A 12,316-nucleotide genomic window follows, 5' to 3' on the forward strand; every position below is an offset into this window, starting at 1 on the left:
CCGCCGCAGGGAGGCGGAACCGACCAGGTTGTTCCGCCCCAGGCGCCTGATGGATCCTGATAGGTTCCAGATGGAGCTTGGGCCATTTCCTGAGGTTCTGGCACACGACCCGGCTGAGGACTTAGTAGCCGCCTGGGATAGGGCGGCTGCTGGGGCTTTGGACCGAGTCGTGCCTTTGCGGCCTCTGACCCGGCGCCGGTCTCACCTGGCTCCTTGGTATACTGAGGAGCTGAGGGAGATGAAGCGCCGGAAAAGACCCCTAGAGAGCAGTTGGAGGGCTAGTCGTTCTGAATCCGATCTCATATTAAGAATTACCTAGTGGCGATAAAAGTAGAGAAGAGTAACTACTTTTCTGCTCTTATTGCGTCATCAGATAATCGCCCAGCCACCCTGTTTAGGGTGACCCGCTCCCTGCTCCACCAGGGGGTGCGGGAGGACCCCTTGGAGGGTAGAGCTGAGGATTTTGTACAATATCTGTATGACAAAATCGCTCAGATTCGGGAACAGCAGAACTCTGACTGGGTAGATCCAGGGGAGATGACAGGGGCAGGTCCTGAGAATATTATATGGGAAGAGTTTGATCCTGTGACTCCCGAAAGCATGGACAGGATACTGAGCAGACTGAGTGCGGCCACATGTTTATTGGACCTGTGTCCCTCCTGGTTGGTACTGGCCTCCCGGGAGGTGACGCGAGGCTGGCTCCAGGGGATTATAAATGCTTCTTTGAGTGAGGGTGTCTTTCCCGCCGCCTTGAAAGAGGCGGTGGTGAGGCCCCTCCTCAAGAAGCCCTCCCTGGACCCGGCTGTGTTAGCAAATTATCATCCTATCTCCAACCTTCACTTTGTTGTGAAGGTTGTTGAGAGTGTGGTTGCACGACAGCTGCCTCAGTACCTGGATGAATCGACTTATCTAGATCCGTTCCAGTCGGGCTTCAGGCCCGGGTACAGCACAGAGATGGCATTGGTCGCATTGGTTGATGATCTCTGGAGGGCTCGGGACAGGGGTTGCTCCTCTGTCCTGGTCCTATTAGACCTCTCAGTGGCTTTTGATACCATCGACCATGGTATCATGCTGCACCGGTTGGAAGGGTTGGGGGTGGGGGGCACTGTTTTACAGTGGTTCTCCTCCTTTCTCTCCGACCGGTCGCAGTCTGTGTTGACAGGGGGGGAGAGGTCGACCCCGAGGCCCCTTGTATGTGGGGTGCTGCAAGGATCGGTCCTCTCGCCCCTTCTGTTCAACATTTATGTGAAGCCGCTGGGTGAGATCATCCGTGGTTTTGGGGTGAAGTACCATCAGTACGCTGATGACACCCAGCTGTACATCTCCATCTCAGACCACCCCAATGATGCCCTCGAGGTGATGTCCCGGTGCCTGGAGGCCATACGGATCTGGATGGGGAGGAACAGACTCAGGCTCAACCCATCCAAGACCGAGTGGCTGTGGTTTCCGACGTCCCGATATAGTCAGTTCGCGCCATCTCTGACTATTGGGGGTGAGTTGTTGGCCCCCACAGATGGGGTTCGCAACTTGGGCGTCCTCCTGGACTCGCGGCTGTCTTTAGAAGAGCATATGGCAGCCGTGGCCAGGAGGACTTTTTATCAGGTTCGCCTGATTCGCCAGTTGCGTCCCTTTCTGGATTGGGACTCATTACGCACGGTCACTCACGCCCTTGTCACCTCACGCCTGGATTATTGCAATGCTCTCTACATGGGGCTCCCGTTGAGGAGCACCCGGAGGCTCCAATTGGTCTAGAATGCGGCCGCGCGGGTGGTGATGGGAGCGATGTGGCGCTCCCATGTGACCCCCCTCCTGCGCGAGCTGCACTGGCTCCCAGTGGTCTTCCGGGTGCGCTTCAAGGTTTTGGTTACCACCTTTAGAGCTCCATGGCTCAGGACCAGGGTATTTACGAGACCGCCTTCTGCCACCAGTAGCCTCTCACTGACCAGTTCGCTCCCATAGAGAGGGGCTCCTCAGGGTGCCGTCGGCCAAACAATGTCGACTGGCGGCCCCCATGGGGAGAGCCTTCTCTGTGGGGGCACCTGCCATCTGGAACAAGCTCCCCCTGGAGATACGGAGGATCCAAGACTTACGCATCTTCCGCCGTGCCCTAAAAACGTTTTTATTCCAACAGGCTGGTCTGGCCTAACTCTCCCTTTTAAATTGGCTTTTAAATTGGGTTTTAAATGTTTTTTTTAGATAAATTGGATGTTTTAATTTGTTTTCTGAGCCTAAATTATTTAATCTGTTTTTAATAGTTTTTTAACTTTTGTATGTCTTTGTATTTTATCTTGGCTGTTCACCGCCCTGAGTCCTTCGGGAGTAGGGCGGTATACAAATATGATAAATAATAATAATAATAATAAAATGTACAGTGAATCCTGATTGGTTCTTGGTCACTTCGGAAAAGTATATAAAGAGGGCTGCTGCCTGTGTTCTTTTGCTGAAGTCTTACCCTGAATTAAAGAGCTGTTGTTACTAGCCTGCTTGTGCCTCTTGTTATTCCCGCGCTACAACAGGGAGAAGAGCCTTCTCTGTGGGGGCACCAGCCCTCTGGAATGAGCTGCCCCTAGATGTGCGTATGATCCCCGACCTGCACACCTTTCGCCGCGCCCTGAAGACCCTCTTGTTTCAACAAGCCAGGCTGGCTTAACATGAATATGAATTTTAATCGGTGTATGTTAGTTTTTAAGTTGTGGGCCAAATTTTTGTATATTTTGATTTTAATGGTTTTTAAATTTTGTAAATTTTATGTGTTTTAATATGGCTGTACACCGCCCTGAGTCCTTCGGGAGAAGGGCGGTATAGAAGTCTAATAAAAGTAAAAGTAAAAGTAAAGTAAAATTTCAACCTCTCGTATCATTTCCCCTAATTCCAACGACATCCATATCATGTCAATGCGGGACCATGAGTTATGCCTGGAGGAGAAAAAGGTAAACTGTTCCCTTGTCGGGTAAAAGTTCCGCCATACTGTATATCCTATAGTCCAAATTCTTCCCTTAATTGATTCCAAATTACCGGCAACATCTTCCTACCTTTCTTTTTCACCCCCCCCTTTTCCAGATTTATAATCCTTCTCTCTATCTATTATAGCATTGAAATCCCCCATAATACAAATGTGTTCATGTTAAGGATATTGTTGTTGTGTTACCAACCAGCAGAGTGTAGAGCACAGAGAAACGTTGCTGAGAGCAATGAATAAGAGATGTGCAAACTGGTTTATCAAAAGTTGTTTTGTCAAGAACTGGTATTTCTGGCTTTGTTCGTGAACACGTCGCGGGACCTGCTTTAATATCACAATTTCTCAACCCTTATAAATAATCTTCCAATCCCTGGTGCCCTGATACAATTCTTCTCTTAACGATTTTTTGCTGAATCATATGTGTATTTCTCGAGATAATTTATTCTGCCTAGTATAGTTTGTATAGACTCGGTAAACTTCGTCTATATCGCGCTGTACTAATTCCTTCTCTCTCCCAAGTGCACCAGCTACTATTTCCCCAATTATTTCTTCAAGCTGTTCGTCCTCCACTTCCGTCACATTCTGAAATCGGAGATAGAAGGCAGCACGGTCCATCTCGAGGTGAATTATCTCCCCTTCTAATTCTTGATTCACTTGCATTAATCGTGCTTCACATCTGTCCATTTTACTCTCTGATTTCTCCACTTTTGTTTCTACTCGATCAAATCTTTGTTCATGGGCCACTAGTGTTTCTTGAACTTCCTCATATTTTCAATGGATATACATAATTTCCTGTTTGATACTTGCCATTTCTTCCTGCACATCTTCAAACTTTTTCATTGTCTGTTCCTGATTCTTTGTAATAGTGTTTTGTATCATCTGTAACATATTTTGAAGTTCTTGTCCTCCAATCCCTTTTTCCGGGGGTCTTACATCGTCCGCCAATCTTCTTAATGCTGGGGATGTCGCTGTTGGAGTAGGCACCAATGAAAGGGTCAAGACCTTCTTCTTCGTCACTGTCGACATAATTGCAAGCTTCCACCACCTACCCCACTCTTGCATACACTGACTCTTTGTCCGGAAGGGTTACAAAATAATTCCAGTGTCAGGAACCAAAGATCCAATTCTCTACGTTTTCCTATGTTTTCCACTTTTTCAAATCTTTCTTAATTTGTTGGACCAGCACCATATAGTTATCCTCCTTTAGCGAGGAACACCTCGCTGTTAACCATATCCCTAGATATTTAATTTTCTTAACAATTTGTAAGTCCATTTCTTTTTCTAATTCTTTTTTCTGAGTTGTTGTTAGGTTTTTAACTATCATTTTGGTTTTCCCTTTATTAATTTTAAGTTCCCATATGTTTCTATTTCCAGTATTAGGGCGGGGCCAGATTCCAGAGGTTACTCAATAATAAATACCATATCGTCGGCAAAGGCCTGTGCATTGTACTCTTCTCTTTTAATTTTCATTCCCTTTATCTCTCAATTTGCTCTAATTCTATTTAATAATATTTCTAATGTTAAAATGAAAAGCAGTGGTGACAATGGGCACCCTTGTCGTACCCCATAAGTTATCTGAAATATATTAGTAATATCCCCATTTACCCTTGCCTTTTGTGATTTGTAAATTGCTTCTATCATATTCTAAATTTGGTTCCCAGTTTCATTTGTCTAATTTGCCTAATCATAAATTGCCAATTTAAGTTGTCAAAAGCTTTTGGGGCATCCAAAAAGACTAGCGCCATTTTTTTCTCTGGATGAGCTTCGGAGTATTCCAGGGTGTCTACAATTATTCTCGTATTGTCTCTTATTTGTCTACTGGGAAGAAAACCATTTTGGTCGGAGTGTATAATCTCATTCAATATTTTTTTAGCCTTTTTGCTATTATGTTCACAAATATTTTATAATCTGCTTTCAGAAGGGATATTGGTCTATAATTTCTAATTTGACTCTTATCTGTACCTTCTTTCGAGATTAAGGTGATATATGCCTCCCTCCACGATTCTGGTATTTTCCTGTCATATAATGCATTATTACAAAGTTCTAATAACACTGGTTCTATAATTTCACTCAATTTTTTTATAGACTTCCCCTGGGAGACCATCCGGCCCTGGTGTCTTGATATTTTTAAGCCTTGAAATCGCCCCTCTCAGTTCTTCTAATATTATTTCTTTATTTAACAAATCCCTTTTTTCCTCCTCTAATGGTATGATCCCTTCTTCCAGTAAATAATTATCAATTTTGTCCTTTGGTATTTCCTCTTGTTAGTAAAGATTCTCATAGTAATCTTGTACTATTTTCTTTTTTTCTTCTTCATTGTTTTGTGTAATCCCCATCTTGTCTTCAAGTTGTTGGATAATCCGTCCTTCCTTCTCTTTTTTCAACTTGTAAACCAGCCACCTTCTGGTTTTGTTAGCGTGTTCGAAATAAAATTGTTTGGAATATTTTCAGTTCCTTGCGATCTCCTCTTGTTCTAATAAATTTAATTTGTGTCTCACCAGGATCAAGTTCTCTTTAACAAATTCATCTCCTGGTTTTATTTGGAGTCGCTTCTCCAGATTTCCAATTTCTTCCAATAGGGTGCTGTTTCCATTTTTCCTTATTTTTCTTTGCATTGAAAGGTATTGTTATTCCCCTTATATAGACTTTCATGGTATCCCATAAATTTATTAAGGAAGTATGGTGTTTTTTATTTTCTTTAAAAAATAATCTCAATTCCCTTGTTATCCTTTCAATATATTTCATTTTCTTTAAAATCCATCTTTTACTTCTTTTTTGGGCCTACATACCTCAGTTAGCTGACTAGCAAAAAGTTCAAAAGTTCAACTATCTCCTCTGTTTGGTTGGGTGACCTATAGTATACACCTATGGCAATGTCATCCCCCCCCTTTTAATATTGACCCAAATGCATTCAAGATAACTGTAGAGATGTAGTTATTTCTTATATATAGTGCAACTCCACCTCCTCTTTTATTTTTTCTATTTCTTTTAAATAAGTTAAATCCCTCTACTTGTATGTTCCATTTGTGGGTTTTATCCCACCAAGTTTCTGTAATGACAACAATATCATATCTGCCCTCGTTTACTTGGATTTCTAATTCACCCTGTTTATTCCTCATACTCTGTGCATTGGTGTATAGACATTTGAGTCCATTTTGATTGACCCTGTGTTTACTGTCTACATAACCTGTGTTGTGCCTGACTATCCCTACTTTCTTGCCACCTGTTTGGTTAATGCACATGGTATGGCACACACTATTAAATGCTTGGTTTTGCTTAACAGCGAATATTACCCACACAAACATCTATGTTACATGCACTGATAACCCTATTAAGTTTAGATTGCTGGGGACAGAATTGTTCTGTATCAATTAATTCTCTGTCCCCACTGTTCACTTTAAATGTTTATCCAGAAAATCTGTGAATTTAATGCCATGTAACTCAGTCCCTTTCTTTGATGGACGCAAACTATCTCTTTTGTACAGTTTTTCATTGGACTAGCTGCAGACATCATGACTAATAAAAACAAAGCCTTCCCTTTTGCACCATTCCTTTAGCCACACATTAAACTCCGCTACATGCTGACCTTTCCCTTTTTGTTCCTTATATACTAGTGAAAACTCTGAAAAGATAAGCCTACAACCTATACTACTAAGGTCATACCCCAAGTGACTCTGCTAGACAGATTATCTCACAATTTCCTTGCCAGCTTTGCATTCAGAGCACTTAGGGTGGGGGGAATGTTAAGAGAACCTTCTCAAAGATGGAAGGTGAGACAGAAAGTTTCAGAAAATATCTCATATCCAGATTAGTTCTTACCTTGCTTGCAAACTTCTTGCTTGCAAACAATTATTGTATGGGTATAAGGGCTGGCAGCTTCCCAAATCATTTTTTTTAAATTAAAGCTAACCTCATTCTGAAGAGCCTGAGAATATTTTTGCCAACCTCAGAAAGGCAAATTGAAAGGATCATAAATGGTTTCTTTAAAAAGAATGGTCTTCCTTGTCCCAGCAGAGTCATTCCAACCAGATCCTTAGATTGAAGCCCCAGCACAGCAGTGTTCTTTCCCTCAATTCCCAGGAGAATTGACTCTGGGATCTGGCTTCTTTCTGGTGTCAGTAGTGAACTTGTGCTGCCAGCTGTTTTCATTGCAGTGCTAATGAAATGAACCAGCTGTTCCTTGCAAAGAAAAGCTGTTGAATCAAAACAGTGAGCCCATTGAGGATTATTTTCTTTTTCATGATATGCCTTTTTTCAGCTTTGTAGCAACAGCAAAGTACATGTTAGCATGTGGGCCCAAGCACCTTAAAAAGTGCACATTGCTATCAAGTAAGAATTACGATGCATGCAAATTTCTGTGCCTGCTAGCCACTGTCCATGGCAACATGGCTGAAAATAATCATCGGAATGTTTGCTAAAATATCATCTTAGAATAGTGAAAACTGGCTTTTGCTAAGTCCAGAGTTCTATCATCATTACAATTGAACTGGCAGGTTGAATCCCAACTTATGTCTTTGAAATGATTTTCTGAATTGTAGCAGTGACTACAATTTAATGATTACTTGACTTGTTGGATTTTAAAACCCATGCCAACCAATAATTATGGAAATGAGGTTAAAAGAAGGAAATAAAGAAGATTTTGGTTTCTAAACAACTATATATCTGTCTTTCTCCCATAAGTAGAGCTTAATTAAGGTTATATTTTGCCATTTCAAAAATAGTTCTGCACCTGTGGGATGGATCTCCCATTCTGCTTTTAGGATCTCTGCTGGTTTATTTCTGGCTCAGATGCAATATTTCTAGAATTGCAGGAAGATTTTTCATTTCCAAACTGAGTTTATGGGGGGTAGTTTTCCCCATTGACAGGGACACTTGTCTCAATCCAATACTGAATATCCTGGTCACTAGCAAGCATTAGTCTTCCTTATCTGCTTTCATAGAGCAACACAATTTTTTTTCCTGAAGTCTGTCACTGGCATTTGAAATAAGCTTTTATTTTCCTCTACCCCAGCATATTTTCCTTCAAAACAACTTTCTCCCCAACCTTTCTCATCCAGACAGAAAAGCAGATTCTATTCTATTGAGTAACATTGAAAGGACTTTTGTATTGATATCTAATTGCCCCAAGTATTAATTGATGGTATCTCTGGCTTAGACATGAAAAAAAAAAAAACCCAAAGTACTATAATTTGATTTGGTATAAATGCTGGTACAACCTGTGTACAACCTGTGTACACTGTTAAAAAAACAACAGAAAAAATCCATCTGGATCAACAGTTGGTTGCAGCATCCTGTTTTCCACAGACACCCTAAAGAGATCCAACTCAGGGCACAAAGGCAACAGCAACTGATATTTGGGACTTCACAGCAGGGCCTTCCATATGATTTTAGCTTTCTTTGACACTGAACATTTTGAAACAAGGGTTCCCCTTGTTTCAATCTTGTCTATTTACATGTGCAGGTGACATAAAAGTCTTGGTGGGGGGGGAGGAAATTAAAACATTGCTTGTTTTACAGAAATTTACTGCATATGAACTTAACTTCATGTAAACCATAGGTGGACTTCCTTTATGTTGCTGGAAACCACATTTATTTGTTTCGGGGGAAGTTACAGTGACGGATGATGAGGCAAGTCCATGGAGTTAAAGTTTCCTGATTAGGGGTGTGGAGAGAGTTGGATGGGGAGGGGATCCCTTTTTAAACTGGGTTAAGATTATATTAAAAGGCTTACACAACAAGGATTTTTGTATTCATGGATTAAAATTTTGAGAAATCACACTGTCGCTTTTCAAAAATTGCACATTCAAAGTTCAACACCCTAATCAAAGGGATCGGTGGGTGAGTAGAGCTCAGATATGGCCTTGCAGGTGCCCTAATGCAAACATTTGGTATCGGAAAAGAACTCAACTAGGTAACCAAGCAATTTTACTATTTTGGTTGATCTGTCTAACCAATATTTTCAAAATTAGATATTGATACTTACAACATAAATGTACTATATGAACCATTGCCATTTTAGGGAAAAAGGTAAGATATCAAAGAATGATTGATGTACATACCCAATCAAGCTTTTAAAAATTGTCTTTTAAATGGAAGAACCTTATATGGGGACAGGAAGGGGGGCTATGTTATGCACTGTGCATTCCTATTCTGTTCCTCTATCCACTGGACATCCATTGAACATCCATTTCCTCCTATGGTAGAAATAGATGCCATGGAGAAATATTGGTTGAAAGGCAGTTGTCCATTTTTCATTCCACACCTGTGTTCTTCCATGTGGGCATGGGGGAAGCCTACATGGGGGAAAACAAAGAAGCTGCTTCAGAGAACTGAAGACCAGTTCCTGCTGACAGGTCCATTCTCATGAATTTATCACATCCTTTGGAAAGACCATCTCAGGGTCATCTGTAGTGGTGACTTGTCCAACTCAGCTTTCCCCAACTGGAGTCCTCCAAAAGCAAACTCCTCTTAGCAAGAGGTACCTCTCCCGGCTTTAACCTAAGAACTTGTCCCTTGCATCTAGAACCACTCTTTTAAAAAAAGGAAAACTATGAAGAAGGGTTCTTGAATATATGCAGAGGGCCTTTTATCTCTCCTGCTTCAGTTAGAGTTTCTGGAGCAGTGTGTGTATAAATTGCAAGGCAGACCCAAGGCCAGCAAATCTCTTTTTAAGGATTCATCCCTGGCCAGTTCCCTGCAGAGGGAGTAACAGTGCTTCACACTCCTCTTTGTATTCAGTTTGCACCACTCCTCTGCTCTGGCCCAGGCATTCTTCCTGAAAGGACTTTTGCAATCTTGTTGCTGCCAGGCCTTGGCTGCAGTTGTTGAGGGAGTGTGGTGTTGGGAGCAGGCTGAGGCAGCAGCCCTGTCTAGAGGATCGAGGCTTTGGACAGAGAAAACCCAGACTATCTGCTGACCCAGCGCTGGGGAATTTGAAGGGTGGGGGGAAAAGTCAACGAGCGAGGAGGAAGTGTCCTTCCCATCTGATTTTCCTCGTGACTGTGCTTTGCAGCCAAAGAATGTGAAACCCTCAATGAGAAAATGGATAAGGAGACAGGAATGTTTATGGCTTTGCCACAATTTCCCCATAAATTTGAGAGATGCTGCTCCATGGAAAACAAAGTCCCATTCAGTTCCTCTGCTGCTCTTGTCCAGCACTCAGGCTCTCTGCCAGATGGAAGCCCAGATAGTCTCCATTCTCAGCATCTGCCCAGCAGGATTCAGCATCTGCTTCTGTCATGGTCCCCTGATTGTTAAGAAGGCTCTAAACATAGCATTTTAAAGGTAATCAATTGTGACAAAGGCTAAAACTGTGGGCCAGCCTGACAGGCAGTTGGAGGCAACCACCCCAGGTTGCGCCTTAGGGAGGGGTGGGAAGAAGGAAAGAGTAGCAATAGCTGTCCTGTTCTTCTTGACTGAGCTATTTGGCTCTCCTGGAGAAGAGAGAGGTGTGTTCTTCCCAGCTTCTGCCTCTCCAAATCAAGCTTACTGCATCTGGATGTGATGGAGAATGTTTCTCCCCAGTCAAAACTCTCTGGCTTCTCTAAAAACTTGCCTGGGCCATTTTGGTATATGATTTGAGGTGAAAACAGACATGTTACATGTCCTGGGAGTTTCCTTTTATGGGAGGAATCTAATCAATTCTTAGATGGGGGGATTATTGTTCCCAATTCCCCATTGTTGCCCCCAGCTGTTATTTCTCCCTAATATGCTAATAGCAAATATGCTATATGGACAAATTTGGGTAAATTGGTTGAGTTGTTGGGGCTGAATATGTAGCCCTCCTGATCATTAATTCTATCCTCTTTCATTAAATGTAGAAGAGACATCTTTTAAAAAACCATTCTAGGCCCTGATAGCAATCCTAGTTGAGTAAATTTGTTTGTTTGTTTGTTTGTTTAACAAATTTATATAGCTATCAAAATCACATAAAGGTGACTCTGGGCAGTTTACAACACTTAAAAAGTCTACTGCATGATAAACCCACACCCAACCCCATAAAAGATTGTTCTTCTACTAACTGAATAACCCACCTAATTACCTATTGTATTTGGTAGATTAAAAACATAATAAACATATACTTTAATTTTACCTAGAAAAATGTGCTATGCATTTGGTTTAAATAGTTGTTTAACAATATGCAGACCAGTCTCCATATTGCAGTGATGGTGAACCTATGGCACTCGTGCCAGTGGTGGCACACAGAGCCCTTTCTATGGGCACACGTGCTGTCACCAGCTGCTCTTATGGTTTCCGGCCGTGCATGTGCGCCAGCCATTTGGACTTCGCATGTGCCAGAGTGCCAGAAACCCGAAGATTAGCTGGCTGGTGAGCATGTGTGTGCACACCTGGTCTTTGGGTTTCCAGAGCTCGCACGGGCACTGGCCACCTGGTCTTCGCAAGCACTGGAGCACCAGAAACCTGAAGACCAGCATGCACACAGGCCAGCTGGTCTTCGGGTTTCCAGCAATCCGATGAGCGCATGTTCCAGTTTGGGCACTCAGTGCTGAAAAGGTTAGCCATCACTGCTCTAGGGAATGCATAATTCTCTACTTTTAACTACTGTTTCATTACCTAGACCCTTATCTTGCTTCAGTAATTACAAGAGATTGTATTATCAAAGATAGCCAAGATACAGATAGTGTATTTGAGAGAATATAAAAAGACCTTGCATATTGATCTAATTTGGAAAGTGTTAATTATGAGTCAAATCACAATCATGGCAATATGACCAAGATTTAGACTTGCATGTTTTAACCTATGTGGACTCAGATGAATAATTTTTCAAAAAGCCAGTGAGGCTTCTAATAACATGCCATAGCACACATTTTCTGTATTCTGAACAATTCCCAATTGTTTAATTTTGTATTTAGAATTTTTATTTTGTAACTATACTGTAGTAGTCCCAGAACTGAACCTTAGGATGAAAGGTTGGTGGTCTCAACTTGCCTCTCCCAAAAATCCTCAAACCTATACCTTAGTTCTACTCCTGGTCTTGGTGGGCAGCGTGTGAATTATTGCTGTCATTAATTATCTTCTAGGAAACATCTTACTTGCTGTCCTCCCCATAACCTGAGTGTGTAGGTGTGTGTGAGAGAAAGCTTCTATACCCCCTGTTGTTTTCTGGCAAATAAGAAAAAAAAAGGGGGGGGGGAATCAAATAGATTAAATAGTGCCACCTCCTGGATGGATATTGTCAAGGCATGTGACTAGCAGAATCATTTCCCTTCCCTTGGGAGGTAAACAAGATTATTAAGAAGGAAAGAGAGAATGTTAAACTCTTTTTAGCTTTCAGATATACAAGCAAGATCCTGAATGCCAAAAAGCAAAATAATATACAGAGAGACATGCAAATTA

This window comes from Pituophis catenifer, unplaced genomic scaffold (assembly GCF_029215685.1).
Source record: "Pituophis catenifer annectens isolate HBS135680 unplaced genomic scaffold, rPitCat1.0.hap2 SCAF_2, whole genome shotgun sequence".
NCBI classification, from domain to species: Eukaryota; Metazoa; Chordata; class Lepidosauria; order Squamata; family Colubridae; genus Pituophis; species Pituophis catenifer.